The sequence below is a fragment of the Oncorhynchus mykiss genome, chromosome 4 (assembly GCF_057628025.1).
Source record: "Oncorhynchus mykiss isolate SJ-2025 chromosome 4, ASM5762802v1, whole genome shotgun sequence".
NCBI lineage: Eukaryota > Metazoa > Chordata > Actinopteri > Salmoniformes > Salmonidae > Oncorhynchus > Oncorhynchus mykiss.
The window spans coordinates 49789250-49816306 of NC_143025.1; the positions used below are offsets into that span (position 1 = coordinate 49789250).

Genomic DNA, 27057 nt, shown 5'->3' on the forward strand with positions numbered 1-27057 from the left:
AGTTTCAGAATCTGCAAAGATTTTGTCTGTAAGTGCCCCAGAACTCATTCTACAGGCGAAACCAAGATGATGCATCACCCAGGAATTAGCAGAATTTCTGAAGCTCTGTTTTCCATTCTCTCCTTATATGGCTGTGATTGCGCAAGGAATGAGCCTACACTTTCTGTCGTTCGCCCAAGGTCTTAGCAGCATTGTGACGTATTTGTAGGCATATCATTGGAAGATTGGCCATAAGAGACTACATTTTCCAGAGGTCCGCCCGGTGTCCTTTGTCTAAATTTGTGCGTAATCTTCAGGTGCAGGCATTTTCTCCTGGGATTCAGGAGAGAAAGCATGTTTCCAAGAACGATGTATCAATGAAGAGATATGTGAAAAACACCTTGAGGATTGATTCTAAACAACGTTTGCCATGTTTTCAGTCGATATTATGGAGTTAATTTGGAAAAAAGTTTGCGTTTTGAGGACTGAATTTATGGATTTTTTTTGGTAGCCAAATGTGATGTATAAAACGGAGCTATTTCTAATACACAAGGAATCTTTTTGGAAAAACTGAGCATCTGCTATCTAACTGAGAGTATCCTCATTGAAAACATCAGAAGTTCTTCAAAGGTAAATGATTTTATTTGAAGGCTTTTATGTTTTTGTTAATGTTGCGTGCTGGATGCTAACGCTAATGCTAACGCTAAATGCTAACGCGAAATGCTAACTCTAGCTAGCTACTTTTACACAAATGATTGTTTTCCTATGGTTGAGAAGCATATTTTGAAAATCTGAGATGACAGTGTTGTTTACAAAAGGCTAAGCTTGAGAGATGGCATATTTATTTCATTTCATTTGCGATTTTCATAAATAGTTAACGTTGTGTTATGCTAATGAGCTTGCTGATAGATTTACACAATCCTGGATACAGGGTTTTTTTCATAGCTAAACGTGACGCAGAAAACGGAGCGATTTGTCCTAAACAAATAATCTTTCAGGAAAAACTGAACATTTGCTATCTGAGAGTCTCCTCAATGAAAACATCTGAAGTTCTTCAAAGGTAAATTATTTTTTTGAATGCTTTTCTGTTTTTTTGTGTAAATGTTGCCAGCTGAATGCTAATGCTAAATGCTACGTTAGCCATCAATACTGTTACACAAATGATTGTTTTGCAATGGTTGAGAAGCATATTTTGAAAATCTGAGATGACAGTGTTGTTAACAAAAGGCTAAGCTTGAGAGCTAGCATATTTATTTCATTTCATTTGCGATTTTCATGAATAGTTAACGTTGCGTTATGGTAATGAGCTTGAGTCTGTATTCACGAACCCGGATCCGGGATGGGGAGATCAGAAAGGTTAAGGGCCCTGCTCAATGGCACAATGGTTGGGGATTGTTGTTAGGATATGAACCCAGCATTTGAACAGCCAACCTTTTAGCTACAGGTCCAACTCTTTAGCCGCTGGGCTACCTACCACGACTCTTTTGTGTGTATACGTTGGCCTATGTACAGTATATGTGCCTGTTTGACTGAGAGTGTTTTTGTGTGTGCGCGTGTGTGTGTGTGCATGTGTGTGGCTGGCTGGCTGTGGTGTGTGTGTGTGTGTGTGGAGAGAGGACTAGGAAACAGCAGTGACTCAGACACTAGACTACATATAAACCAGCTGCCGGCACCAGTGGAAGACAGTGTAGACAAGCACACAGGATTAAGTATACTCTTGTATGGGCCAGACAAGTCTTTGTAGCTCTGGGCAGACAGTGTTATACAAGGGAAAGAAAAGAGAGATCTCACTCTCTCCCCATCCCATCTTACTTTCTCCCCCCTCCTTTATGCCTTTGTCTATCAATTGGTTTACCCATTCCACCTCTCTTTCTATCACTCCACCCCTTCCATCTCTTTCTCTCCTTCTGTCTTGTCCCTCCCATCTCATCCTCCTTTTCTCTGTGTTTATCTTCCTCTCTCCACTCCTCCCATATTTTCCTAATTCCCTCTACCATTTTCTCTCTAGCTTTATAACGCTGTCTCTCTCTTTACCCCTCGCACCCCCCCGTCTGTCTCTCTCCCCCTCGCTCTGCCACACAGTGGGACTACAGTGATCTACCAGGGGAGCTGGCAGACATCCCTCTGAAGTTCAAGGCTGTTTGAAATTTCAGTGGGATACAGGAGGTTCATTAAGGAGCCTTTTCACTCGCTTTCAAAGAAGTGTCCATCTCCAAGGCGAGAAAGAGAGGGACCCACCACTCAGGAAACACACCCACATACACACATACTCAGACAGATATAAAGGCAAAGATATACACACACAGACACACTCACAGATGCAGAACACACAAACACACAAGCACACACAAAAATTGAAAAATGTATGAAAAACACTATGAAGCAGAGACTGACATTTACACACACGTACACAAACAAACAAAGACATCCATACAGAGATAGCCAGACACATTCTTCACATACAACAATGCATTAACAGTACACACATATGGGGAACTGTATCTACAGACAAAAACACACAGACTGGGTCCCTTTCACACTCCGGTTGTACAACTGATGTACAACACAATTGACACAACGGTTGTGATACAGCTGAATTTGTCTGCACAGAAATGATTACACAACCATTGTGAAAAAAATATCTGCAGTCAAACTCTCAGTTGTTTCAAAGCAGTTATGTCAAATGTGTTGTACAGCTGATGTACAGAGTGTGTATGGGACATTAGAGTAGGCTACTGCCATAAAGACCTAGGCTCAAATACATCAGCCGCCCATGTTGTAGACAGTGTACTACATACATGCTAACAGGTTTTCAAAACCAGTTTATCACAGTCAACACACACACACTCCCAACCACCCTTCCCTCCCTAAAGCAGAGCCTTCAAAAACACACATGTTCATGACCAAGTTCACTGGTTCTTCCCTGAGCATTTTCCAAGAATGTAGGCTAAAAGGCTAAAATATACAATTTCTGGTAGCAGTGGATTTCCTGTTTTATGCAATCATATCTTTTCCTAACTGTCACCGTAGTCTTTCTGTCAGGGATTTCTCTATCCTACTTTCAGAGAGTATTTTGGTTCTCTTGGGACATTCGATCACATCACTGTCCATCTGTCTCCCTAGGTCATAGACTAATATTGCACAACCCAATTCTGTATCCACCATGCTGCGCTGAAAAGCAACATGGGAAGAGTTCACTATAAGACCAGTTTAGACGTTACCAACTTCTTAGGGCTGAATTAACGGGATCGATTTGACAACAGCCAGTGAAAGTGCAGGGCGCCAAATTCAAAACAACAGAAATCTCATAATTAAAATTCCTCAAACATACAAGTATCTTATACCATTTTAAAGGTAATCTTGTTGTTAATTCCACAGCAGTGTCCGATTTCAAATAGGCTTCACAGCAAAAGCACCACAAACGATTATGTTAAGTCAGAGCCAAGTCACAGAAAAACACAGCCATTTTTTGGGGGGGGAGTCACAAAAATCAGAAATAGAGATAGAATTAATCACTAACCTTTGATGATATTCATCAGATAACACTCATGTTAAACAATACATGTATGTTTTGTTTGATAAAGTTCATATTTATATTAAAAAAATTGCAGTATACATTGGTGCGTTGTGTTCAGTAGTTCCAAAAATATCCGGTGATTTTGCAGAGAGCCACATCAATTTACAGAAATACTCATTATAAATGTTGACGAAAATACAAGTGTTATTACATGGAAATATAGATAAACTTCTCCTTGTTGAGGATAGAGGGCAGTATTTTCACTTTGGATGAATTGCGTGCCCATAGTGAACTGCATCCTACTCTGTCCTAGATTGCTAATATATGCATATTATTATTACTATTGGATAGAAAAGACTCTGACGTTTCTAAAACTGTTTGAATTATGTCTGTGAGTATAACAGAACTCATAGGGCAGGCAATCTTCCAAACAAGAAGTAAAATTCTGAATGTGCCTTCCACTAGATGTCCTCATTCAGTAGAACGTGGAATTGAGCTTTTGGTGTGAACTTTGACCGAATGGGAGGGGAAATAGTCACAGTCTTGGTAGAATGCAAATTCCCTGTGGCGCATTTCTCTGTGGGTGCCACCGTCGTTCCATTTGGCTGCAGCTGAAAACGTATGATCCTTTTGGAACGTTATTGGATATATATGATAATAACATCCTGAAGATTGATTCTCTACTTAGTTTGACCAGTTTATTCGACCTGCAATATATATTTTTGAAGTTTTCGTGTGAGTTGTCCTGGACCAGCATCAGCTTTTGGGCACGTGAGCTGAAAGTGGTAGCAAATGCAGCTAATTGGACACTAGTATTGGGCCATTGTGGAACTAGGACTCCTTGCACTGCATTCTGATGAAAGATCATCAAAGGTAAGAGAATATTTATGATGTAATTTCATATTTCTGTTGACTCCAACATGGCGGAGAAATACTTTTACGTCTGAGCGCTGTCTCAGATTATTGCATGGTAGGCTTTTTCCGTAACGCTTTTAAAAAATCTGACACAGCGGTTGCATTAAGAACCAGTGTATCTTTAATTATGTGTAGAACATGTATCTTTAGTCAAAGTTTATGATGACTATTTCTGTTATCTGGCGTAGCTTTCTTTAATTCCCCCGGATATTTTGGAGGCATTTCTGAATATGGCGTCAATGTAAACCGAGATTTGTGGATATAAATATGCATATTATCGAACAAAACATGAATGTATTGTGTAACATGTCATATGAGTGTCATCTGATGAAGATCTTCAAAAGGTTAGTGATTCATTTTATCTCTAATCCTGCTTTTGTCACTATCTTTGGCTGGAAAAAATGGCTGCGTTTTTCCTTTGATTTCGTGGTGGTCTAACATAAATATACGTTGTGTTTTCGCTATAAAACATTTAAAAAATCTGACATTATGGGTAGATGAACAAGATGTTTATCTTTCATTTGAGGTATTGGACTTGTTAATTTTTTGTAATTTAAATATTTCTAAAGAATATTTACCCCATCTTTTCAGCTGAATGGGGGGGTGGAGTTCCCCTCGGGGATCGCCTTGCCATAACAGGTTTTAATGCAACCACGGTGTCAGATTTCCAAAAAGTTTTACGGAAAAAGCAAACCATGCAATAATCTGAGTACGGCGCTCAGAGACCCAACAAGTCACAAATATATCCACCATATTGTGCAGTCAACAGAAGTCAGAAATAACATTATAAATATTCACTTATCTTTGATGATCTTCATCAGAATGCACTCCCAGGAATCCCAGTTCCCCAATAAATGTTTGATTTGTTTGATAATGTCCATCATTTATGTCCAAATAGCTACTTTTGTTAGCGCGTTTGGTAAACAAATCAAAACTCACGAAGCGTGTTCACTAGTTGCAAATGTTAAAAAGTTCTGTTACAGTCCGTAGAAACAATCTTTAGGATGTTTTTATCATAAATCTTCAATAATGTTCCCAACCCGGAGACTTCCTTTGTCTTCAGAAAAACAAATGGAACAGGAGCTACCACTCATGTGAATGCACATGACCAGCTCGTGGCTGCTAGCAGACCTCTGACTCATTCCCCTCTCATTCAGCCCCCTTACACAGTAGAAGCCTCAAACAAGTTTCTAAAGACGGTTGACATCTAGTGGAAGCCTTAGGAAGTGCAACATGACCACTATCCCACTGTATCCTCTTGAGTTGAAAATCGACCAACCTCAGATTTCCCACTTCCTGGTTGGATTTTTTTCTCAGGTTTTTGCCTGCCATATGAGTTCTGTTATACTCACAGACAGAAAACACTCTGAAGTTTCTAAAACTATCTAAATATACTAATAATATGCATATATTAGCAGCTGGGACTGAGGAGCAGGCAGTTTACTCTGGGCACCTTATTCATGCAAGCTACTCAATACTGGCCCTAGCCATATTAAACTTTTATTAGTTAAATATGTGGAAAGATAGCAAGGGTTTGAACATGCGTTTCACCGTAAATACCCCTATTTAAGAATAAGCAATTGCAGTGGTGGAAAAAGTACCCAATTGTTATACTTAAGTAAAAGTGAAAGTCACACAGTAAAATACCTGAGTATTTAGTTTTAAATATAATTCAGTATCAAAGTAAATACAATTGCTAAAATATACTTAAGTAGCAAAAGTATAAATCACTTCAAATTCCTTATATTAAGCAAACCAGACGGCACCATTTTCTTGTTTTTTAAATTTATTTACGGACTGCCAGGGGCACACTCCAACACTCAGATATAATTTATAAACAAAGCATGTGTGTTTAGTGAGTCTGCCAGATCAGAGGCAGTAGGGATGGTCTCTTGATAAGTGCAGGTAGTAAAAAGTAAGTAATTATCTTTAGGAATGTAGTGAAGTAAAAGTTGTCAAATATACAAAGTCAAGTACAAATATCCACAAAAACTACTTCAGTTATACTTAAAGTATTTTTACTGTAGTACTTTACACCACTGAGCAGAAGAGAGATGTTCAATTAGCTGGGATATAGCATCAGTCCTCTTGGTCCTTTTGTATGAACGCTATTGTTTTAAATTGCCAATAAATCATGTTGAATTGCTCTGCGATGTAATTGAACGATAATGTAGTTATGACATCATCTCATGCCAGTCAGTGGAATGGTATCAAACACAGTTTCCAGGTGTTAGATGCCATTCCATTTGCTCCGTTCTGGCCATTATTATGAGCTGTTCTCCTCTCAGCAGCCTCCACTGCAGTGGAAACCAATGTTATAGTATTGAACCACAAGGACCTCCTGATTGGATAGGAGCAGTATGGTTTATTTCATTTTTAAATCAAATCAAATACTATTTGTCACTTGCTTCGCAAACAACTGGTGTAGCCTAACAGTGAAATGCTTACTTACAGGACCTTCCCAACAATACAGAGAGAGAAAAATAGAAATAATAGATAAATAATAACACAAGGAATAAATACACAGTGAGTAACGATAACTTGGCTATATACACGGGGTACCAGTACCGAGTCATGTTCTGGGGTACGAGGTAATTGGAGAAGATATGTACAGTACAAGTGACAAGGCAACTGCATAGATAATAAACAGTAAGAGCAGCGTATACAATGAATCAAAAAGGGTCAGTGCAGATAGTTTACCAATAGCTACCCAGAGTAACTATTTAGTAGTGCTATGGCTTCGGGGAAGAAGCTGTTCAGGATCCTGTTGGTTCCTGACTCCATACCACTTGCCGTGCGGTAGCAGAGAGAACATTCAATGACTTGGATGTCTGGAGTCTGAACATTTTCAGGGGCTTCCTCAGGGAGCTCGATCCCAGTGATGTACAGGGCCGTATGCGCTACCCTCTGTAGCGCCTTTCGGTCGGATGCCAAGCAGTTGCCATACCAATTGGTGATGCAGCCAGTCAAGATGTTACCAATGGTGTAGCTGTAGAACTGTTTGAGGATCTGAGGGCCCATCCCAAATCTTTTCAGCCTACTGAGGGGGAAGAGGCCTTGTCATGCCCTCTTCACAACTGTTGCTATGTGTGGACCATGATAATTCCTTAGTGATGTGGACACGAAGGAACTTGAAGCTCTGGACCTGATCCACTATTGCCCTGTCGATGTGGATTGGGGCAAACTCAACCCTCTGTTTCCTGTAGTCCACGATCAGCTCGTTTGTCTTGCTGATATTGAGTGAGAGGTTGTTGTCCTGGTGGGTGAACAGGGAGTACAGGAGGTGACTTAGGACGTACCCCTGAAGGGCCCTGTGTTGAGTGTCAGCGGAGCAGATGTGTTGTTGCCTACACAACTCCGTCAGGAAGTTCAGGATCTAGTTGCAGAGGGAGGTTTTTAATCTCAGGGTCCTTAATGGTGCTGATCCCATGTTTCATGAGCTAAAATAAATGATCCCAGAAATATTTCATGACCACAAAAATAGTATTTCTCTCAAATTTGGTGCAGAAATGTGTTTACATCCCTGTTAGTGAGCATTTTGTCCTTTGTCAAGATAATCCATCCACCTGACAGGTGTGGCATATCAAGAAGCTGATTAAACAGCATGACCATTACACAGGTGCACCTTGTGCTGGGGATAATAAAAGGCCACTCTTAAAAGTTCAATTTTGTCACACAACACAATGCCACAGATGTCTCAAGTTTAGAGGTAAGCTGATGGTAGGAATGTCCACCGGAGTTGATGCCAGAGAATTGAATGTTGACTTCCCTACCATAAGCCTCCTCCAACATCGTTTGAGAGAATTTGGAAGCATGTCCGACCAGCCTGACAACAGCAGACCACGTGTGTCCACGCCAGCCGAGGACCTCCACATCCGGCCTCTTCATCATCAGAGGGGTGGTTGGGGGTGATGCTGAGGAATATTTCTGTCAGTAATAAAGCCCTTTTATAGGGAAAACTAAATCTGATGGCTAGGCCCGGCTCCCCAGTGGGTCACATGGTATTTGACCTATGTGACCTATGCCCTACCAGTCTCACTCATGGCTGCGACCCTTCCCAGTCATGTGAAATCCATAGATAAAGGCCTAATACATTTATTTAAATATACTGATTACCTTATATGAACTGTAATTCTTGCATGTTGCGTTCATATTTTTATTTCGTATATATAAAATAGTATGGTAAATTGTATGGTCTACAGCTTATCATGAAGTATTCTAACTCAGGCGAGCAAAACCTCAAGACTTCCTCAATATTAGAGCTGTTGTTAACAGAAACACACACCCCCTCCCCTGAGATACCCCGATGCCATTGTTCTGTCCTGCCAATGTATAGAAAAACCAGCTAAGTTTCATAGGATATTAGAGTTCTTCAGATCACGTTGATAGGATCATCTCAAAAACTTCAAGTTTCATGCAGTTTATTCCCCAATGATTGCACGTTCACCAATAGAAAGGAGGTAAGAGGTGGTTTAAACACTCTCCGACTTAGTCTCGTCAGGTATCCCGCACGCCGGACTCTATGGCGCCATCTCCTCTTTCTTCGAGTGTCGAGGATTTGGGCTGGTCCAGGATAATGAATATATCTTTCGCCTCCGACTCATGGAAGTATAAGTCCTCACCTAATCGAGGTTAGTGATAGCTGTTCTGATGTCCAGTCATAGGAAACAATGGCGGAAATGATTTTATTATAAACTTATATGATCGCTGATATCTGACATGTTGTATATATGCCTGAGCATAACGTTACAATTCATGTTGGTTTCAATGACAATGGAAGAGATCGTACAAGACAACCTTGTCGGGTTACCTTTTATACTTCTGTCTCTTTTTTTAACATTCCCATACATTTCTCTCCACCTTTCGTGACGTGTCTCGTCCATCCCTATCTCTTTGTGTCCCTCATTCCTCCTCACTGTCCTACTTTTATCTCCCTCCCTCCTGTCTTTCGCCTTCGCTCAATCTCACGCGCTCTCTCTCTACCCCTTCTATCCTCCCTATGTTTCTCTTTGTGGTATTTAAGCTACTTCTGCATTCCCATTTGGGCTCCCGCCTCCTTTGATGCACTCTCTATTTGAGATGTATGGCCCCGTCAGAGCCAGGTGTAGCACATGGAACCAGGGTTAAAAGCTCTTTTATTGAACAATTTTACGAAGCCAGTATAAGGAAACAAGAGACCCAGATTCGGAGATTAGAAAAAGAGATATCCGCTCAAGTTCCTCCTTGAAATTCCAGGGGATTATGGAAGACATTCCCTTTATGGAGTGGGAGCAGAGAGAGGAGGAAAACGTACACCTCCGTGCAGGAGGGATGGATAAATCTTCAATGAGGTTTAATCCACTGTTGGATGTTTGACTGGAACAGCAATGAAGACGTGTGCATGTGTTCCAAAGGACATGGTTATTTGTTCCTGCTTGGTTTTCAGAGCTTGACTGCGTTTCCCAAATGCTTGTAGGGAGAAATATTAAATATGAATTTAAAACTTAGGTATTAAAACCAAGAGGCAAGGAAGAGCTGAAAACCACATACTATATACAGTCTAGTATCCCTTTCATACCTACACAAAAACCTGTCAACTTTACCATCCCGTCAACTTTTTACTGCAATTTCTTTATATGTATTGCCGGTAACAAATCCTGTACTTTTATTTCCACCAACCATGAATGCGGTATTATGTTTAAAAGTCCCGCCGGTGCCTCAGTATAAAACGTCACCATCATCTTACAGGGTTACCACCAATAAATCCATGATTATCAAAAACTTCAACAAGCATTTCTCAACGGCTGGCCATGCCTTCTGCCTGGCTACTCCAACCTCGGCCAACAGCTCCGCCCCCCCCGCAGCTACTCGCCCAAGCCTCTCCAGGTTCTCCTTTACCCAAATCCAGATAGCAAATGTTCTGAAAAAGCTGCAAAACCTGGACCCGTACAAATCAGCTGGGCTTGACAATCTGGACCCTCTATTTCTGAAACTATCCGCCGCCATTGTCGCAACCCCTATTACCAGCCTGTTCAACCTCTCTTTCATATCGTCTGAGATCCCCAACGATTGGAAAGCTGCCGCAGTAATCCCTCTCTTCAAAGGGGGAGACACCCTGGACCCAAACTGTTACAGACCTATATCCATCCTGCCCTGCCTATCTAAGGTCTTCGAAAGCCAAGTCAACAAACAGGTCACTGACCATCTCGAATCCCACCGTACTTTCTCCGCTGTGCAATCTGGTTTCCGAGCCGGTCACGGGTGCACCTCAGCGACGCTCAAGGTACTAAACGATATCATAACTGCCATCGATAAAAGACAGTACTGTGCAGCCGTCTTCATCGACCTTGCCAAGGCTTTCGACTCTGTCAATCGGCAGACTCAGTAGTCTCGGTTTTTCTGAAGACTGCCTTGCCTGGTTCACCAACTACTTTGCAGACAGAGTTCAGTGTGTCAAATCGGAGGGCATGCTGTCCGGTCCTCTGGCAGTCTCTATGGGGGTGCCACAGGGTTCAATTCTCGGTCCGATTCTTTTCTCTGTATATATCAATGATGTTGCTCTTGCTGCGGGCGATTCTCTGATCCACCTCTGCGCAGACGACACCATTCTGTATACTTCCGGCCCGTCCTTGGACACTGTACTATCTAACCTCCAAACAAGCTTCAATGCCATACAACACTCCTTCCGTGGCCTCCAACTGCTCTTAAACGCTAGTAAAACCAAATGCATGCTTTTCAACCGTTCGCTGCCTGCACCCGCACGCCCGACTAGCATCACCACCCTGGATGGTTCCGACCTTGAATATGTGGACATCTATAAGTACCTAGGTGTCTGGCTAGACTTTAAACTCTCCTTCCAGACTAATATCAAACATGTCCAATCGAAAATCAAATCTAGAGTCAGCTTTCTATTCCGCAACAAAGCCTCCTTCACTCACGCCACTAACTTACCCTCGTAAAACTGACTATCCTACCGATCCTCGACTTCGGCAATGTCATCTACAAAATAGCTTCCAACACTCTACTCAGCAAACTGGATGCAGTTTATCACAGTGCCATCCGTTTTGTCACTAAAGCACCTTATACCACCCACCACTGCGACCTGTATGCTCTAGTCGGCTGGCCCTCGCTACATATTCGCCGCCAGACCCACTGGCTCCAGGTCATCTACAAGTCCATGCTAGGTAAAGCTCCGCCTTATCTCAGTTCACTGGTCACGATGGCAACACCCACCCGTAGCACGCGCTCCAGCAGGTGTATCTCACTGATCATCCCTAAAGCCAACACTTCATTTGGCCGCCTTTCGTTCCAGTTCTCTGCTGCCTGTGACTGGAACAAATTGCAAAAATCGCTGAAGTTGGAGACTTTTATCTCCCTCACCAACTTCAAACATCTGCTATCTGAGCAGCTAACCGATCGCTGTAGCTGTACATAGTCTATCGGTAAATGGCCCACCCAATTTGACCTACCTCATCCCCATACTGTTTTTATTTATTTACTTTTCTGCTCTTTTGCACACCAATATCTCTACCTGTACATGACCATCTGATCATTTATCATTTATCACTCCAGTGTTAATCTGCAAAATTGTAATTATTCGCCTACCTACTCATGCCTTTTGCACACAATGTATGCCTTTTGCACACAACTTTTTTTTCTACTGTGTTATTGACTTGTTAATTGTTTACTCCATGTGTAAGTCAAGATGTTCAAATGTTCATAAATGACCAGCATGGTCAAATAATAATAATCACAGGCAGAACAGTTGAAACTGGAGCAGCAGGTGGACTGTGGACAGCAAGGAGTCATCATGCCAGGTAGTCCTGAGGCATAGGACAGGAGAAGTACTCCAGATATAACAAACTGACCCTAGCCCTCCGACACATAAACTACTGCAGCATAAATACTGGAGGCGTCAGGAAACACTGTGGCCCCATCCGATGACACCCCCGGACAGGGCCAAACAGGAAGGATATAACCCCACCCACTTTGCCAAAGCACAGCCCCCACACCACTAGAGGGATATCTTAACCCACCAACTTACCATCCTAAGACAAGGCTGAGTATTGCCCACAAAGATCTCCGCCATGGCACAACCCGGGGGGGTGTGAATCTAACAAAGTGTGTGTGTGTGTGTGCCCGTGTGTGTGCCCATGTGTGCGTATTTTAGAGAAGTGTGTGTGTGTAAACACTTTAGCCCCATTTACACCATTCCAAACAGCATTCCAAAGCCTGCGATTCCAATGACAGACTCAGGCCAGGTCAGTCTCCTGCAGCTCCTAAAGGACAAAAGCCAGGTATAAGTCAAGGTTACCAAGCCCCTGCCAATAAGGAAGACAAAGTGTTCAGTTCCCCACACAATGGTGAGTCATTGCAGCCTATGGCTCTTGTGTTGCAACATTGTCAATCAAGCTCCACTTTGATTGGATTGATACTGGGGGGCATACTCCAAACCGCTATTTTCATTTGCCTTTATTTATAGGAATCAAAGGCCTCTCTCTTTCACTCTTTCTACCACTCACTCTCCCTGCTTTAAAAAAAGTTCATTACATCCCCTTTCCTCCCCTCCTCCCTCTAAATACAGATGGTATTTCATCTCTACAGCTAGGAATGGGAACGATAGGATCAGCAGGAGTGAAGAAAGAGGCATTGCGCCCCCTTAACCCCTCTCTGGTACCTCACCCTGGCATCATAATACCCCCAGGGGCATCGGGGTCACTGTCCTAAGTTCTGTGGCCCTGACGTGCGGTTTGACACTCCTCCATTTTAGTTAATGATAATAACATGGTAATAAAGCACAGATTAGTTGAAATTACTTAGCTTCTAATAATAACCAGATGCATTGTCTGGTAAGTACTTCCAAAAACCTTCTGCTGTTACTTGCATAAGAAATTCAAAGACATTCAATCTGTTGGTGCAAATACATTTCACAGTCCTATTGAATTGAATCTCTTGTGGCTACAAATGTAGAAGGAGAACATTCAAAATATATCCAAATGCTTCTCCAATCTGCACATCCCACAAAACCTAAAAGGCGTATTTGTCCAAATCAGCTATTCGCATAGCGTTGACAGTATTGTTTTGAAGGAGGATTTGAAAGTCGGAAAGGGGTTTCTGTTGCGGTTGTAATGCTTGACTCTGGACACAAAGCATGACTTAAAATCTCAACAGTTGAGTCTCCCAAATTCTGGCTAGTCTTAAAGACCATATCCTTGGTTGCTATCTTTATGATGTTTGGTTTACAGAGGCTTATTTTCGCACTGGTGCCCCACAAGCCATGGCTAATCTGTTGGGGAGTTCACAGCGAAGGCTTTTGACAACATTTAAGTTAATGGGGCCAGACAACAAACATGAACAAATGTGTAATGCAATACACAGTAATGTCTGAGCCAGGCCTCCCTCTAAGTGATCTGTAACTTTGAACAAGTTTTAACCACAATAAATACGTGGTTAGAGGAATGGCTTATAGTCCTGTAAATTACTCACCACAGAGGATTTGAGTGAAATGAACACTTCTATTACATACTGTATCATGCCAACTCTGACGTTACTTTTTTGCCGTTGTTTTTCCACTAAGTCCCTTCCGAGGGAGCAGATGCAGAACTCTAAATAGCAACGGATGGACATTTTTGGGGGGCCCTGGGCCCGCCTGAAGCCTGGGACTTTCCCAGGAGTGAAGCCTCCAAAGGGCCAGGGTAATTAGGCCAGGTGAATAGGCCGGCAGCCTGGTACAGTGGGGCCTTGTTCCCCGTCTGCAGCCCAACTCCATTGTCTCAGACTGGAGAGAAGGATGATTTCATTCAGGAAACAGATGGAGGGGATGGGACTTTCATTAGGGTCTCGGTAATTGAGTATAATGCAGGACGTAATTGAAGATACATCAATAGGAGAGGATTGTGGCAGGATGGCCGGGCACAATGGTTTATAGTGTCCTGGTGAGTGAGGAGGAGGGGTGGAGGGGCTTACTGACTCACCTTAGGAGCAATAATGTGTGGTATTTAGGTTTTAACAATGGAAAAGATTTGGAATGCATTAAGAAACAGGATGGAGTTCATGCCCTTTCGAGATGTCTGTGAATTTTGGTGTAGAAAAAAAGGCAACCATTTGCGAAACATGTTTGAGAAAGGCCCTCGCCAAATGTGCCGTGACGTACAAAAACTGTATAAGTTGTCTATTCCTGGCCCTCCCTTCTTTGCAGTGTCCTCGCTCTGTCCCCTTCTGTCTCTTTCTCCTTCCCATTTTCTCTCTCCCCCCTGCTGTCTCTCTGCAGCCAGTAACTGTGCTCTCTTCCAGGCAGTTTTTCTCTGGTGCACAGAGCTGCTACAGGCAAGATAAGGCTGGTCTCCCCGAATTAGGGCTTAGCATAATCCTTCTTCCCTCCTCAAAAAAGACAGTACTCATGCTCATCCACACACAGACGGAGAAGAGAAGAAGCGATGGAGAAATATAAAAAGAGAGGTGGGTGCTTAGGAGAGAGAGTAGGGAGAGGAAAGAAAAGAAAAAGGAATTGCAGATCCACTGCCACATTTTGTATTTCTCTGTGAATAAACGAGGTACAAAGGAATGCGAGCGTGCCGTGGTCGTGGTAGAGGGCTAGTTCCAGTTTTCCTGATGATTAGAGTGCAAGCTAATCCTCTGACAAGGGGTGCCCGGGTGGTGAAACCCGATCCCCCATACATGCCCGAAGTCAGGCAGGGGAGCACCAGGATAAAACTGGAATCCTGACTCCAGTGACAGGTCTCAGCCAATGTGCCCGCAAACTGGTTGTTGTTTTCTCTCCTGCATGGCATCCGCTGGCACAGGGATGGCACTTTTAGATGCAGACGCGTTGAACTCGTTGATGGACGATGAATGGTTTGTTGTGGAGGGGGAGGAGTGCTGAAATGGAATAACACAAATAAAAGTATGGATGGATGGAGGGTTTGAATGGATGTATGGACGAATTAATAATGTTTACTGGAAAAGAGATGGCAGTCAAGAGAAGATGACATCACCATCTAAAACGGCATTTCCAACTGAGTTGTGATAACATGCTGTAAGATATATCTGGCCTCCATTTGAATCTTTTTTAGAAAGCAGTCATTTGTTTGTGCACAAAATGGAATTGTTAAGTCTTGATTACTGTATATCAAAGACTAAGACCCACTCAGAAAACCAAACAGAAAAAAAGTGCTTAAAGGTGGCAATAGTGACAGTTCCAGTTATTAAAAAGGGTACAGTGTTTTGTATTTTGTTCCGGTGTTTGTACTCTTTATTTGTTGGTTTCTTTTTCATCTCCCGATCTCATCAGCTCAGCTTATGCTACACACATATATACTTGCTTATGGAATAAGGGGGGAAATAGATTAGATTTCTTGGCAGGTGCAAGTATCTGTGACATCCCAAAGCCAATGCATTTTTAGGATGAATTAAAAAGGAGAAAGAAATCATTAAAGTTGGGAAAACAGCTATGCGGACAGTTTTGACACGTCAATAACACACCAATATTTACCTGATGGCAAGACTGCCATTGTCTTGTAATACAATACTATGACAAAGTAGTTAGTGGCACAAACATAAATCTTTATTTGCCTATATCATGGTGCAATGCTCAAGGAAAGATTTGAAACATTTATGTCAGTATAATGTTGTCGCTGTGTTGTTGACCTTATTATGTTCTGGTGACCGACAGCTATTTGGTAGTTTTAGAAATTTTAAGCTGCACTTGGTTTGTGCCTGAATACAGGCTTTGTTAGGGAAGTGCCTTAGAAGCCACCTAACGAGCATGGGGTTCGGCTTGGGTATAGCAAGGCAACAGTTTCTATCATAAGCAATAGGATAAATAAGGACAAAAATGAGCCTTCCCTTGTTTTCATTAGTTGACAGAATGTAGTATAGGTATCAGACTGTTAACAGGGAGACATTATGTTGGAATAGACAACGAATTTGAACCCCTATTAACATTGATAACTACAAAATGAATAGGCCTGGAGTATGTTTCAACACAACCAAGGTTACGAAATATCAAAGTTGTTATATTCACTGAGATAGAAGTTCAGTACAACAATGGTTGCTTTGCAGTCTGTAATAGCATTCATATTTTCTCTAAATGAAACAACAAATTACATTCAGATGAGATGAATGTTAATCAGTTGGAAATCAGGGCTGACATGAGATTCATTAAGAACGTTTCATTACCAACAAATAATGTTCCACTGTCTGGAGTAGCAGGCAGATTTTCACCCATGGTGTACAATCCATAGAACTTGTATACAATGACAGCTATTAACTTCACAGCTAAGTGCAATGTTGTATTTGCCTGTTTTCTTGGGCTGGAAAAACATGGAGACAATGGTGATCAAAATGAGATGGGGGTGAGAGGAAAGCATAAATATGAAGGGATTATGAAAGGTTATTATAAAGGAGAGAAATTAATTATACTGACCAGAAAAAAAGGAGTACGGAGAATAAAAGAGGGAAGAGGGGGGATGGTGAATACCTTTTCCGATAGTTTATACATGCAGGCTCAGCAGTAGATGGGTTTAAAGGATTCATAAACAGAAGCAACCAGCGGTGTCTTTCTGGCTCCTTGCTGCATCCTGGAATTTCACATCAAATTAGTCTGTCGATGTGTTTTATTATGTCCCATACGAATCAGATTTATTGAAGAGGAGAAAAGCGTTCATAAATAACAACCTACAGTACCAACCTACCAAAAGAGATCCTCTGTTGAATTGAAGGACTAAAAATAATCAAACCTGGTTGTCAGGTTTGTTTGTTACCAGATTGGTTTCTGTTTTGCATTTGTATTTATTATGGTTCCCCATTCAGCTACTCTTCCAGGGGTCTTGTCCCATAAACATCACAAATGGTCCTTTTGTTCGATTAATTCCGTCGATATATATCCAAAATGTCCATTTATTTGGCGCGTTTGATCCAGAAAAACACCAGTTCCAACTTGACTACAAAATATCTCAAAAGTTACCTGTAAGCTTTGCCAAAACATTTCAAACAACTTTTGTAATACAACTTTAGGTATTTTTTAAAGTAAACCATCGATAAAAATGAAGACAATCTGTGTTCAATACAGGAGGAAAACAAACTGACTCTACCTTTCTGGTCACATGCATCTAACAAACAGTACACTTGAAGTGACCCTAGTTTTGAACAAGGCTACACAAAGGAATGAAGAAGTACTCACAGACATAATTCAAACAGTTTTAGAAACGTCAGAGTGTCTTCTATCCAAATCTACTAATAACATGCATATCTTATCTTCTGGGAATGAGTAGCAGGCAGTTTAATTTGGGCATGCATTTCATCCGGACGTGAAAATACTGTCCCGTCACCAAGAAGTTAAACAGATATCTTGGCCATTCAACATGTCAATACTTCTCACAAATACAAGTAGTAATGACGTCAATCTCTCCTCTACTTTGAGCCGGAGAGATTGACATGCATAATATTAATGTTAGTGCTCTTGGAAAATTGAAGGGCTAGCTGTTTTGCCCTATTCTGGGCCAATTGTAATTTTTTAAGTCCCTCTTTGCGGAACCTGACTACGTGACTGGACAGTACTCCAGGTGCAACAAAACTAGGGCCTGTAGGACCTGCCTTCTTAAGAAGGCAGAGCAGAGCTTTATTATGGACATACGTCTTCCCGTTTTAGCTACTGTTGATTCATTATGTTTTGACTATGACAGTTTACAATCCAGGGTTACTCCAAGCAGTTTAGTCTCCTCAACTTGCTCACTTTCCACATTATTCATTACAAGATTTAATTGAATGATTTGTCCATAATAAAATGCTTCAGTACAATCTTATTTCTTGTCACCCATTCTGAAACTTACTGCAGTTCTTTGTTTTCACTAGCTGTGGTAGCTGACGTATACAGTGTTGAGTCATCAGCATACATAGACACACAGGCTTGTCAGCCAGTGGCAGGTCGTTAGTAAAGACTTAAAAAAGTAAGGGGCTTTCCCTGGGAATGCCTGAATCTACCTGGATTATGTTGGAGAGGATTCCATTAAAGAACACCCTCTGTGTTCTGTTAGACCGGTAACACTTGATCCACAATATAGCAGGGTATGTAAAGCCAACATGTTTTTCCAGCAGCAGATTATCATCGATAATGTAAAAAGCTGCACTGAAGTCTAACAAAACAGCTCCCACAATTTTTTTCATCATCAATTTCTCTCAGCCAATCATCAGTCACTTGTATAAGTGCCGTACATGTTGAATGCCCTTGTTGCGGCTTTGTACTGAGTTATCTAAGGTAGTCAAGCGCAGGAGAGCAGAGATGTCAAAGTAGCATCTTTAATAGGCAAGTCCAAAAATGGGTCAGGTACAATACCAATAAATGCCCAAGACATAGGAACACACAGTCACTCATGGAAGGAGAAAAAACAACGCTCATTACTTTACCTACAACACTGTCTACACGTGAATAAACTGAGGAAAACCTCAACGAGCAACATGAAAATAATCCCGCACAAACCTAAGCGGGAAACAGGGGTATGTATACACAGAGAAATTAAAGCAAATGAAACCAGGTGTGAATGAACCAAAGACAAACCAAACGGAAAAAGAAAAATGGATCGGTGATGGCTAGTAGGCCGCGACACCGACCGCCGAGCACCGCCCGAACAAAGAACCACCTTCGGTGGATGTTGTGACAGCCCTTTCCTCTAAACGTGCTGAAAATATGTTGTTAATTTGTTTATTGTATCTGGTCAAACACAATTTTTTCAAAAAATGTACTAAGGGTTGGTAACAGGTTGATTGGTTGGATGTTTGAGCCAGTAAAGGGTGCTTTGCTATTATTGGCCAGGGAATAACTTTTGCTTCCCTCCAGGCCTGAGTGCACACACTTTCCTGTAGGCTTAGATTTATGAGATGGCAAATAGGAGTGGTAATATTGTCTGCTATCATCCTCAGCAATTTTCCATCCAAGTTGTCAGACCCAGGTTGCTTGCCATTGTTTTTGGACAACAGTAATTTGTTCACCTCTTCCACACTCACTTTACGGAATAAAAAATCACAATGTTTGTCATAATCTGGTCAGTTATGCATGGATGTGTAGGTTCAGAATATGTTGTTGGCTAATCTTGCCAATGAAAAAAATCACTAAAACCTGTTGGGGCTAGGGGGCAGCATTTTCACTTTTGGATGAAAGGCGTGCCCAGAGTAAACGGACTCCTACTCTTTCCCAGATGGGAATATATGCACATTATTATTACTGGTGGATAGAAAACACTCTGAAGTGTCTAAAACTGTTTGAATTATATCTGTGAGTATAACAGAACTCATATGGCAGACAAAAACCTGAGAAGAAATCCAAACAGGAAGTGGGAACTCAATTTAGAAAACAGTGCCATTGGATGTCCATCTTAGATATGGATGAGCATGCACTTCCTAGAGCTTCCACAAGATGTCACCGTCTTTAGATTCTGGTTGTATGATTCTACTATAAAGCTGGGGCTCATAATAGCTCTTTGAGTGGGTGGTCTGGCAGAAAGCCTCGGTCTCATTGCGCGCGGTCACAAGAGAGTGTCCTCCCGTTCCTATGCTTTTCTTCAGACAATGAAATTCTCCGGTTGGAACCTTATTGCTGATTAGTAGTTGGCAATATCAGTGGGTTTTGTGATGAAAGAGCCATCTGATTCAATGAATGATGGAGCCGTGTACGCCTTTTTTCAGACAACATTTTATTTTAAGGTGCTCCAAAGCTTTTTACTATCTATCTTTATAGACTTTACCTTTGTATTATAGTACAGTTTCATCTTCTTTTTGTTCAGCATAGTCACATGATTTCTTAATTTAAGAAACATTTGCCAATTGGCTGAGCAGCCAGACTTATTTGCCATTCCTTATTTGCCTAATTATACAACTTTTCAATTTCTCATCAATCCACATCGATTTAACCGTTTTTACTGTCATTTTCTTATTTATTTTATTATTCCAAAAATGAAATAGCGCCCCTAGAGATGCAACTGGTTAACTTGTGCATTGCCATTCTATCTCAGTTTGTCCACTTCTTACTCTCATTTTCTTTCAACCTGTCTTTCAATTTCCATCCTTTGTCTATCTCCATCGTGCAGTGAGAGGCATGTGTGTAGAGGGAAGTTCAACCCCATATCACCTGCTCGTCGGCCGTCTAATGTGATGAATTGAACACATCTGGCGTTCCCCCTAAGGGCTGAGGGGCACTGTGTTTGCCTGCCAACATCTCTTGTCCACCTCCCCTCAAACATCTCCTCCTCACTATAGGCATCTTCCCTGTGTCTACTGCGACTGTGTCATATTACACTAAAGGAACTTCCTTTCTCCATTTCCTTTCTCACCTACAACGTTATAAGAAAAGCAAAGTGTTGAAAGCCTATGTAGGCTGGACCGTGAATTCCCAGAGGCTGAATAAGAAGAGACAAGGAGCCGGAGATGTTTGGTTCTGTTGGGACACACCGGGTGACTGAATGAGAAGAGACAAGTTGAACGAGCCATTTAGTTCCATTGGGACACACCCAGTTGCTGAATGAGAAGAGATGAGGAGAAGGAGCCGTTTTGTTCTGTTGGGACAGATCCAAAGTCGCTCTTTCCCTCTCCACCCAAGCGCATCTCCACCTGAGAAGCAAATAAAAGCTTGTGGCAGCAGCCATTTCTTGCATGGCCCCTGGGGACCAGTTGAGCTGGGTTATGAGGAGTTGCGCCTGGGATGTGAACCCAGCCCTATGCCCTAGGTCAAGTGTTTTTAGCTGGGCTTCCAACAGGAGCCAGATGGGTCCAATACTTCAATCAGAAACTCAAGCGGGAGGAACCTTTGTGATCAGCAATCTGTGGCATGTTGGCTGTGCTGAATCTTAAAGGCCCAGTGCAGTTAAAATGCATTTCGTCCTGTGTTTTCTTTCACATTGCTGATTAAACTAAGGCCCTGGCTAGACTGGCCCCAAGCGTGCGTTTGCATGCGCCACTGCGCGCATGATCATTTTGTCTATCCCCACCAGACGTGATGTAGGTTACAATACCAAAACCAACTGTGATTCAATATTTTAATTTCGGGGCAGGTCGAAACACACATGAAACATTCTGGGAGGTAAACATTGGGTTTAACTAGAGACCGTGTGTTTCTCTACTCTGACAATTAATCCACAGATAATGGGGAAATCTAGTTTGTTATTGGTTAGTTATCTTTGATTAATCTCTCCTCATTCGTCTTTCAAGAACCCACATGGGTTTGTATCTTTTTCAAAACCAATAAGGAGACGGGAGAGGCGGGACTTGCAGCGTATTGAGCTTCTCAGATAGAATCAAGTTCTATTTTTAGCGTTGACGGGAGCAAGCAATGTAGATGGAATGGTTGAATAACATGTATGTGTACATTTATTTTGCAACACTGGCATGCAACACTGGCATGCAACGTGGCATGTCTAGTCAGGATGTAAAACAGTAAATGTGTGAAAAAATGTGATCAGTGTTATTTCCTGATAGTTTCTGGTTGAAAATAAAATATACACAGAACCTTCTAATCAGCAGGTTTTGCATGGGATGAGTTTTGGCTTGTCTGGTGACATCACCAGGTGATATAAGTCAATAGACCAATAACAAAGACAGTTCCAGTTTGTTGCACCATTTTAATGGAAAACTTACAGTAAAGGTACTTAATTGTTACCCAGACAAGTATTTGATATTGAGATTCAAATGGCTGTATTGGTAGACCCCATCAACGTGACGTCATCATAGTGGGGCAACTTCCTGATTTCAGGCATAAATAACAGAATTCAAATCGTTCCCTTGAGGCATGTCCACATTGAGAAGAGCCAAAAGTGGTCCTGGGCCATTAGAATTTTGTTACTGCAAACTTTTGCAGAAAGTCGACTCATTACATATGCTGAGTCTCCCTCCAAAAATTAACCATCCTCCTCTGTCTGTTGATGCCACAAATGCAACTAGAAACAGCTGCTACCCAGGTCGAGGGTGAGATTTGAGGTTGGTGAACACAGTGTCAAATCAAATCAAATTGTATTTGTCACATGGTTAGCAGATGTTAATGCGAGTGTAGCGAAATGCTTGTGCTTCTAGTTCCGACAATGCAGTAATAACCAAGTAATCTAGCTAACAATTCCAAAACTACTACCTACAAGTGTAAGGGGATAAAGAATATGTACATAAAGATATATGAATGAGTGATGGTACAGAGCGGCATAGGCAAGATACATTAGATGGTATTGAGTACAGTACATACATATGAGACGAGTATGTAAACAAAGTGGCATAGTTAAAGTGGCTAGTGATACATGTATTACATAAAGGTGCAGTAGATGATATAGAGTACAGTATATACGTATACATATGAGATGAATAATGTAGGGTATGTAAACATTATATTAGGTAGCATTGTTTAAAGTGGCTAGTGATATATTTTACATTTCCCATCAATTCCCATTATTAAAGTGGCTGGAGTTGAGTCAGTGTGTTGGCAGCAGCCACTCAATGTTAGTGGTGGCTGTTTAACAGTCTGATGTCCTTGAGATAGAAGCTGTTTTTCAGTCTCTCGGTCCCAGCTTTGATGCACATATACAAGGTAGGATCGTGAGTAGTCAAAATGCCTGTTCCAGCCTACAATCCCTTTCTGTATTTTCCAGTGGAAAAGGTTGTCCATTGACTGTCACATATGCAGTAAATTATGCATCTGCTGTGCTGCTCATTTTGTAGCAGCCCAGCCTAGGCAAAGGAACCCACTCTATGCAGAACTACACCCTAGTGTTTTGTTGGCTTAAGCGCACATTTTGTTTGTACCCCCACCCCTCGCCAGCAAAATATTTTTGACGTCCCCCTCCCAAAGAAAATGACATGTTTCAGTTATTTCCTGAAATTCTTCACAATTTGCCATTAATAGAGAAAATATTGCAATTTGAAAGACATTAATTTGCAATTCTACACATTTCTCAATGGGGCAAAGACACAATGGAGCAGTTTTATCATGAATCAAGGTAAGACCTAAGTGCAGATCGTGTGGAGTAACAATGTTTATTGTAACAACAGGGGCAGGCAACGACAGTTCAAGGAAGGCAGGCTCAGGGTCAGGCAGAGTTCAGTAATCCAGAGGTAGAGCAAAGGTACCGGACAGCAGGCAGGCTCAGGGTCAGCAGAGGTCAATAATCCGGAGGTGGGGCAAAGGTACAGGATGGCAGGCAAGCTCAGGGTCCGAGACGGGCAGAGTGGTCAGGCGGACGGGTACAAGGTCAGGACAGACAAGTGTCAAAAACCAGGAAGACGAGAGAAAGAGTGCATCATTTGATTTACACAACATGCCTACCACTTGGAAGATGACTTTTTTTTATTTATTGTGAAACAAACAATTAATAAGACAAAAAAACAGAACTTGAGTGTGCATAACTATTCACCCACCTAAGTCAATACTTTGTAGAGTCACCTTTTGAAAATATTACAGTTGCAAGCTTCTTGGGATATGTCTCTATAAACTTGGCACATCTAGCCATTGGGATTTTTGCCCATTCTCCAAGGAAAAACTGCTCCAGCTCCTTCAAGTTGGATGGGTTCCACAATCTTCAAATCATACCACAGATTCTCAATTGGATTGAGGTCTGGGCTTTGACTAGGCCAAGACATTTAAATGTTTCCCATTAACTTCATATGGCTGCAGGGACAGTATTGAGTAGCTTGGATGAAAAGATGCCCATTGTAAACGACCAGCTCCTCAGTCTCAGTTGCTAATATATGCATATTATTATTAGTATTGGATAGAAAACACTCTAAAGTTTCCAAAACTGTCAAAATATTGTCTGTGAGTATAACAGAACTGATATTGCAGGTGAAACCCTGAGGAAAATCAAAACAGGAAGTGGCTTCTATTTTGAAAACTCCATGTTCCATATGCTCCCTTTGCTGGATTTAAAGGGATATGAACCAGATTCCTTTTCCTATCGCTTCCTCAAGGTGTCAACAGTCTTCAGATATAGTTTCAGGCTTTTATTTTGAAAAATGAGCCAGAACGATAACATCGTGTCAAGTGGTCACATGAGTTTTGCTTGCGCAACAGAGTTTGGGCAGCCATTGCTTTTCCCTCTCCTACTGTGAAAGACATTTGCGGTTGATATATTTTCAATTATATATTTTAAAAACAACATGAGGATTGATTATAAAAAATGTTTGACATGTTTCTGTAGAAATTATGGAAACTATTTGGAATTTGTCTGCGTTGTCGTGACCTCTCTTTCCTGTGGATTTCTGAACATAACGCAACAAACAAACGGAGGTATTTTGGATATAAAAATAATCTTTATGGAAAAAGAGGAATATTTGTTGTGTAACTGGGAGTCTCGTGATTGAAAACATCCGAAGATCATCAAAGGTAAACAATTAATTTGGTTACTTTGATTGCTTTTCTGATTTTCGTGACCAAGCTTCCTGATGCTAAGTGTACTTAATGTTTTGTCGTGCGATCGATAAATTTACACAAACACTTGGATTGCTTTCGCTGTAAAGCATAATTTCAAAATCTGACACGACAGGTGGATTAACAAAAGGCTAATCTGTGTTTTCCTATATTGCCCTTGTGATTTCATGAATGAATGTAAATATTTGTAGTAATATTTATTGAATGTAGCGCTATGCTATTCAGCGGTTGTTGATGACACTTATCCCGATAGCGGGCATAACAAGTTAAACCACTCAAGTGTTGCTTCAGCATTATGCTTAGGGTCATTGTCCTGCTGGAAGGTGAACCTAAGACCCAGTCTCAAATCTCTGGAAGACAAACAGGTCTCCCTCAAGAATTTCCCTGTATTTAGAGCCAACATTCCTTCAATACTGACCAGTTTCCCAGTCCCTGTCGATGAAAACCATCCCTACAGCATGGTGGATGGTGTCCTCGGGGTGATGAGGGTTTGCCCCAGACATAACATTTTTCTTGATGGCCAAAAGCTCAATTTTAGTCTCATCTGAGCAGAGTACCTTCTTCCATATTTTTTGGGAGTCTCCCACATGCCTTTTGGCGCATCCCAAACGTAATTGTTCTTTTTTTTTCTTTAAGCAATGGCTTTTTTTCTGGACACTCTTCCGTAAACCCCAGTGTACGGCTTAACCTCTTGAAACTAGAGGGCACTATTTTCATTTTTTGAAAAATAACGTTCCCAAAGTAAACCGCCTATTTCTCAGGACCAGATGCTAGAATATGCATATAATTGACAGCTCAGAATAGAAAAAACTTTTTGGAAACTGTAAAAATATTGTCTGTGAGTATAACAGAACTGATATTGCAGGCGAAATCCTGAGAAAAATCCAATCAGGAAGTGACGCTTATTTTGAATCCCCGGTCTTTCTATGCATCCCTATTGCCCATTGAAAGGGGTATCAACCAGATTCCTTTTTCTGTGGCTTCCCTAAGGTGTCTACAGCCTTTAGACGTAGTTTCAGGCCTTTATTTTGAAGAATGAGCATAAACGACTGCATTGCGTAAGTGGCCAGCTGAGGGCTCTCAGAGTGATTCTTGCGTAAAAGACAGAGGTAGTCATTTTTCCAGGAGATTTTTTGGGTATAAAAATAATCTTTATGGAACAAAAGGAACATTTGCAGTCTAACTGGGAGTCTCGTCAGTGAAAACATCCGAAGATCCAATGTAAACGGTTAATTTGACTGCTTTTCTGATTTTCGTGACAAAGCTTCCTGCTGCTATCTGGACATAATGCTATGCTAGGCTATCAATAAACTTACACAAACGCTTGTCTTGCTTTGGCTGTAAAGCATCATTTCAAAATCTGAGATGACAGGGTGACCTCTTGCGATGAGCAATCCCGTATCCGGGAGCGTAATCATAGCCTCAAATGCATTAACATAACGCAGAGGACATAAATACCCCTAGAAACTTTTCCTATTCATGAAAATCGCAAATGAAAGGAAATACATATATTCAAACACAAGCTTAGCCTTTAACAACACTGTCATCTCAGATTTTCAAAATATACGTTACAGCCAACGCTAGACAAGCATTTGGGTAAGTTTATCATGGCATAATGCTATGCTAGGCTCTGCTGGCAGCAGGCAACATTTTCACGAAAATAAGAAAAGCAACCAAATTAAATAATTTACCTTTGAAGAACTTCAGATGCTTTCACTCAGGAGACTCCCAGTTAGAAAGCAAATGTTCATTTTTTTCCAAAAATATTATTTTTGTAGGCGAAATAGCTCCCGTTTCTTCATCATGCTTGGCTGAGAAATCGACCGGAAAATGCTGCAACTATAACGCCAAACTTTTACAAAAATTTGCTCCATAATATCGACAGAAACATGGCAAACGTTGTTTAGGATCCATCCTCAACGTGTTTTTAACATATATATTCGATAATATATCCGTCGAGGCAATTGGTTTCTCATAAGAAGCGATTGCAAAAATGGCTACCTCAGTATTTTACGCAAGATTTTCTGCGGGAGACACCATGTGACCACATGCTATATATGGTCCCGCCCATTCTTCAATGGAAATGCCTAAAAAGACGTCACAATGCTGTAGACACCTTGGGGAATACGTGGAAAACGTAAGCTCATTCGTAGCTCATTCACAGCCATAGAAGGAGTCATTGGCATGAGGCGGTTTAAAAAAATGCGGCACTTCCTGGTTGGATTTTTATCTGGGTTTCGCCTGTAACATCAGTTCTGTGGCACTCACAGACAAT

The 27057-nt window shown here is 41.4% G+C and overlaps 1 long non-coding RNA gene across 1 annotated transcript in view; it reads left to right on the top strand.

Moving 5' to 3' along the window:
• The first annotated feature begins 511 nt into the window (after positions 1-511).
• LOC149984043 (uncharacterized) overlaps positions 512-27057 on the top strand; it is a 189509-nt gene continuing 162963 nt past the window's right edge. Inside the window, exons 1-2 of the long non-coding RNA XR_016495313.1 lie at positions 512-609; positions 978-1039. This is a non-coding gene — a long non-coding RNA (uncharacterized LOC149984043). The remainder of the gene's footprint in view (positions 610-977; positions 1040-27057) is intronic.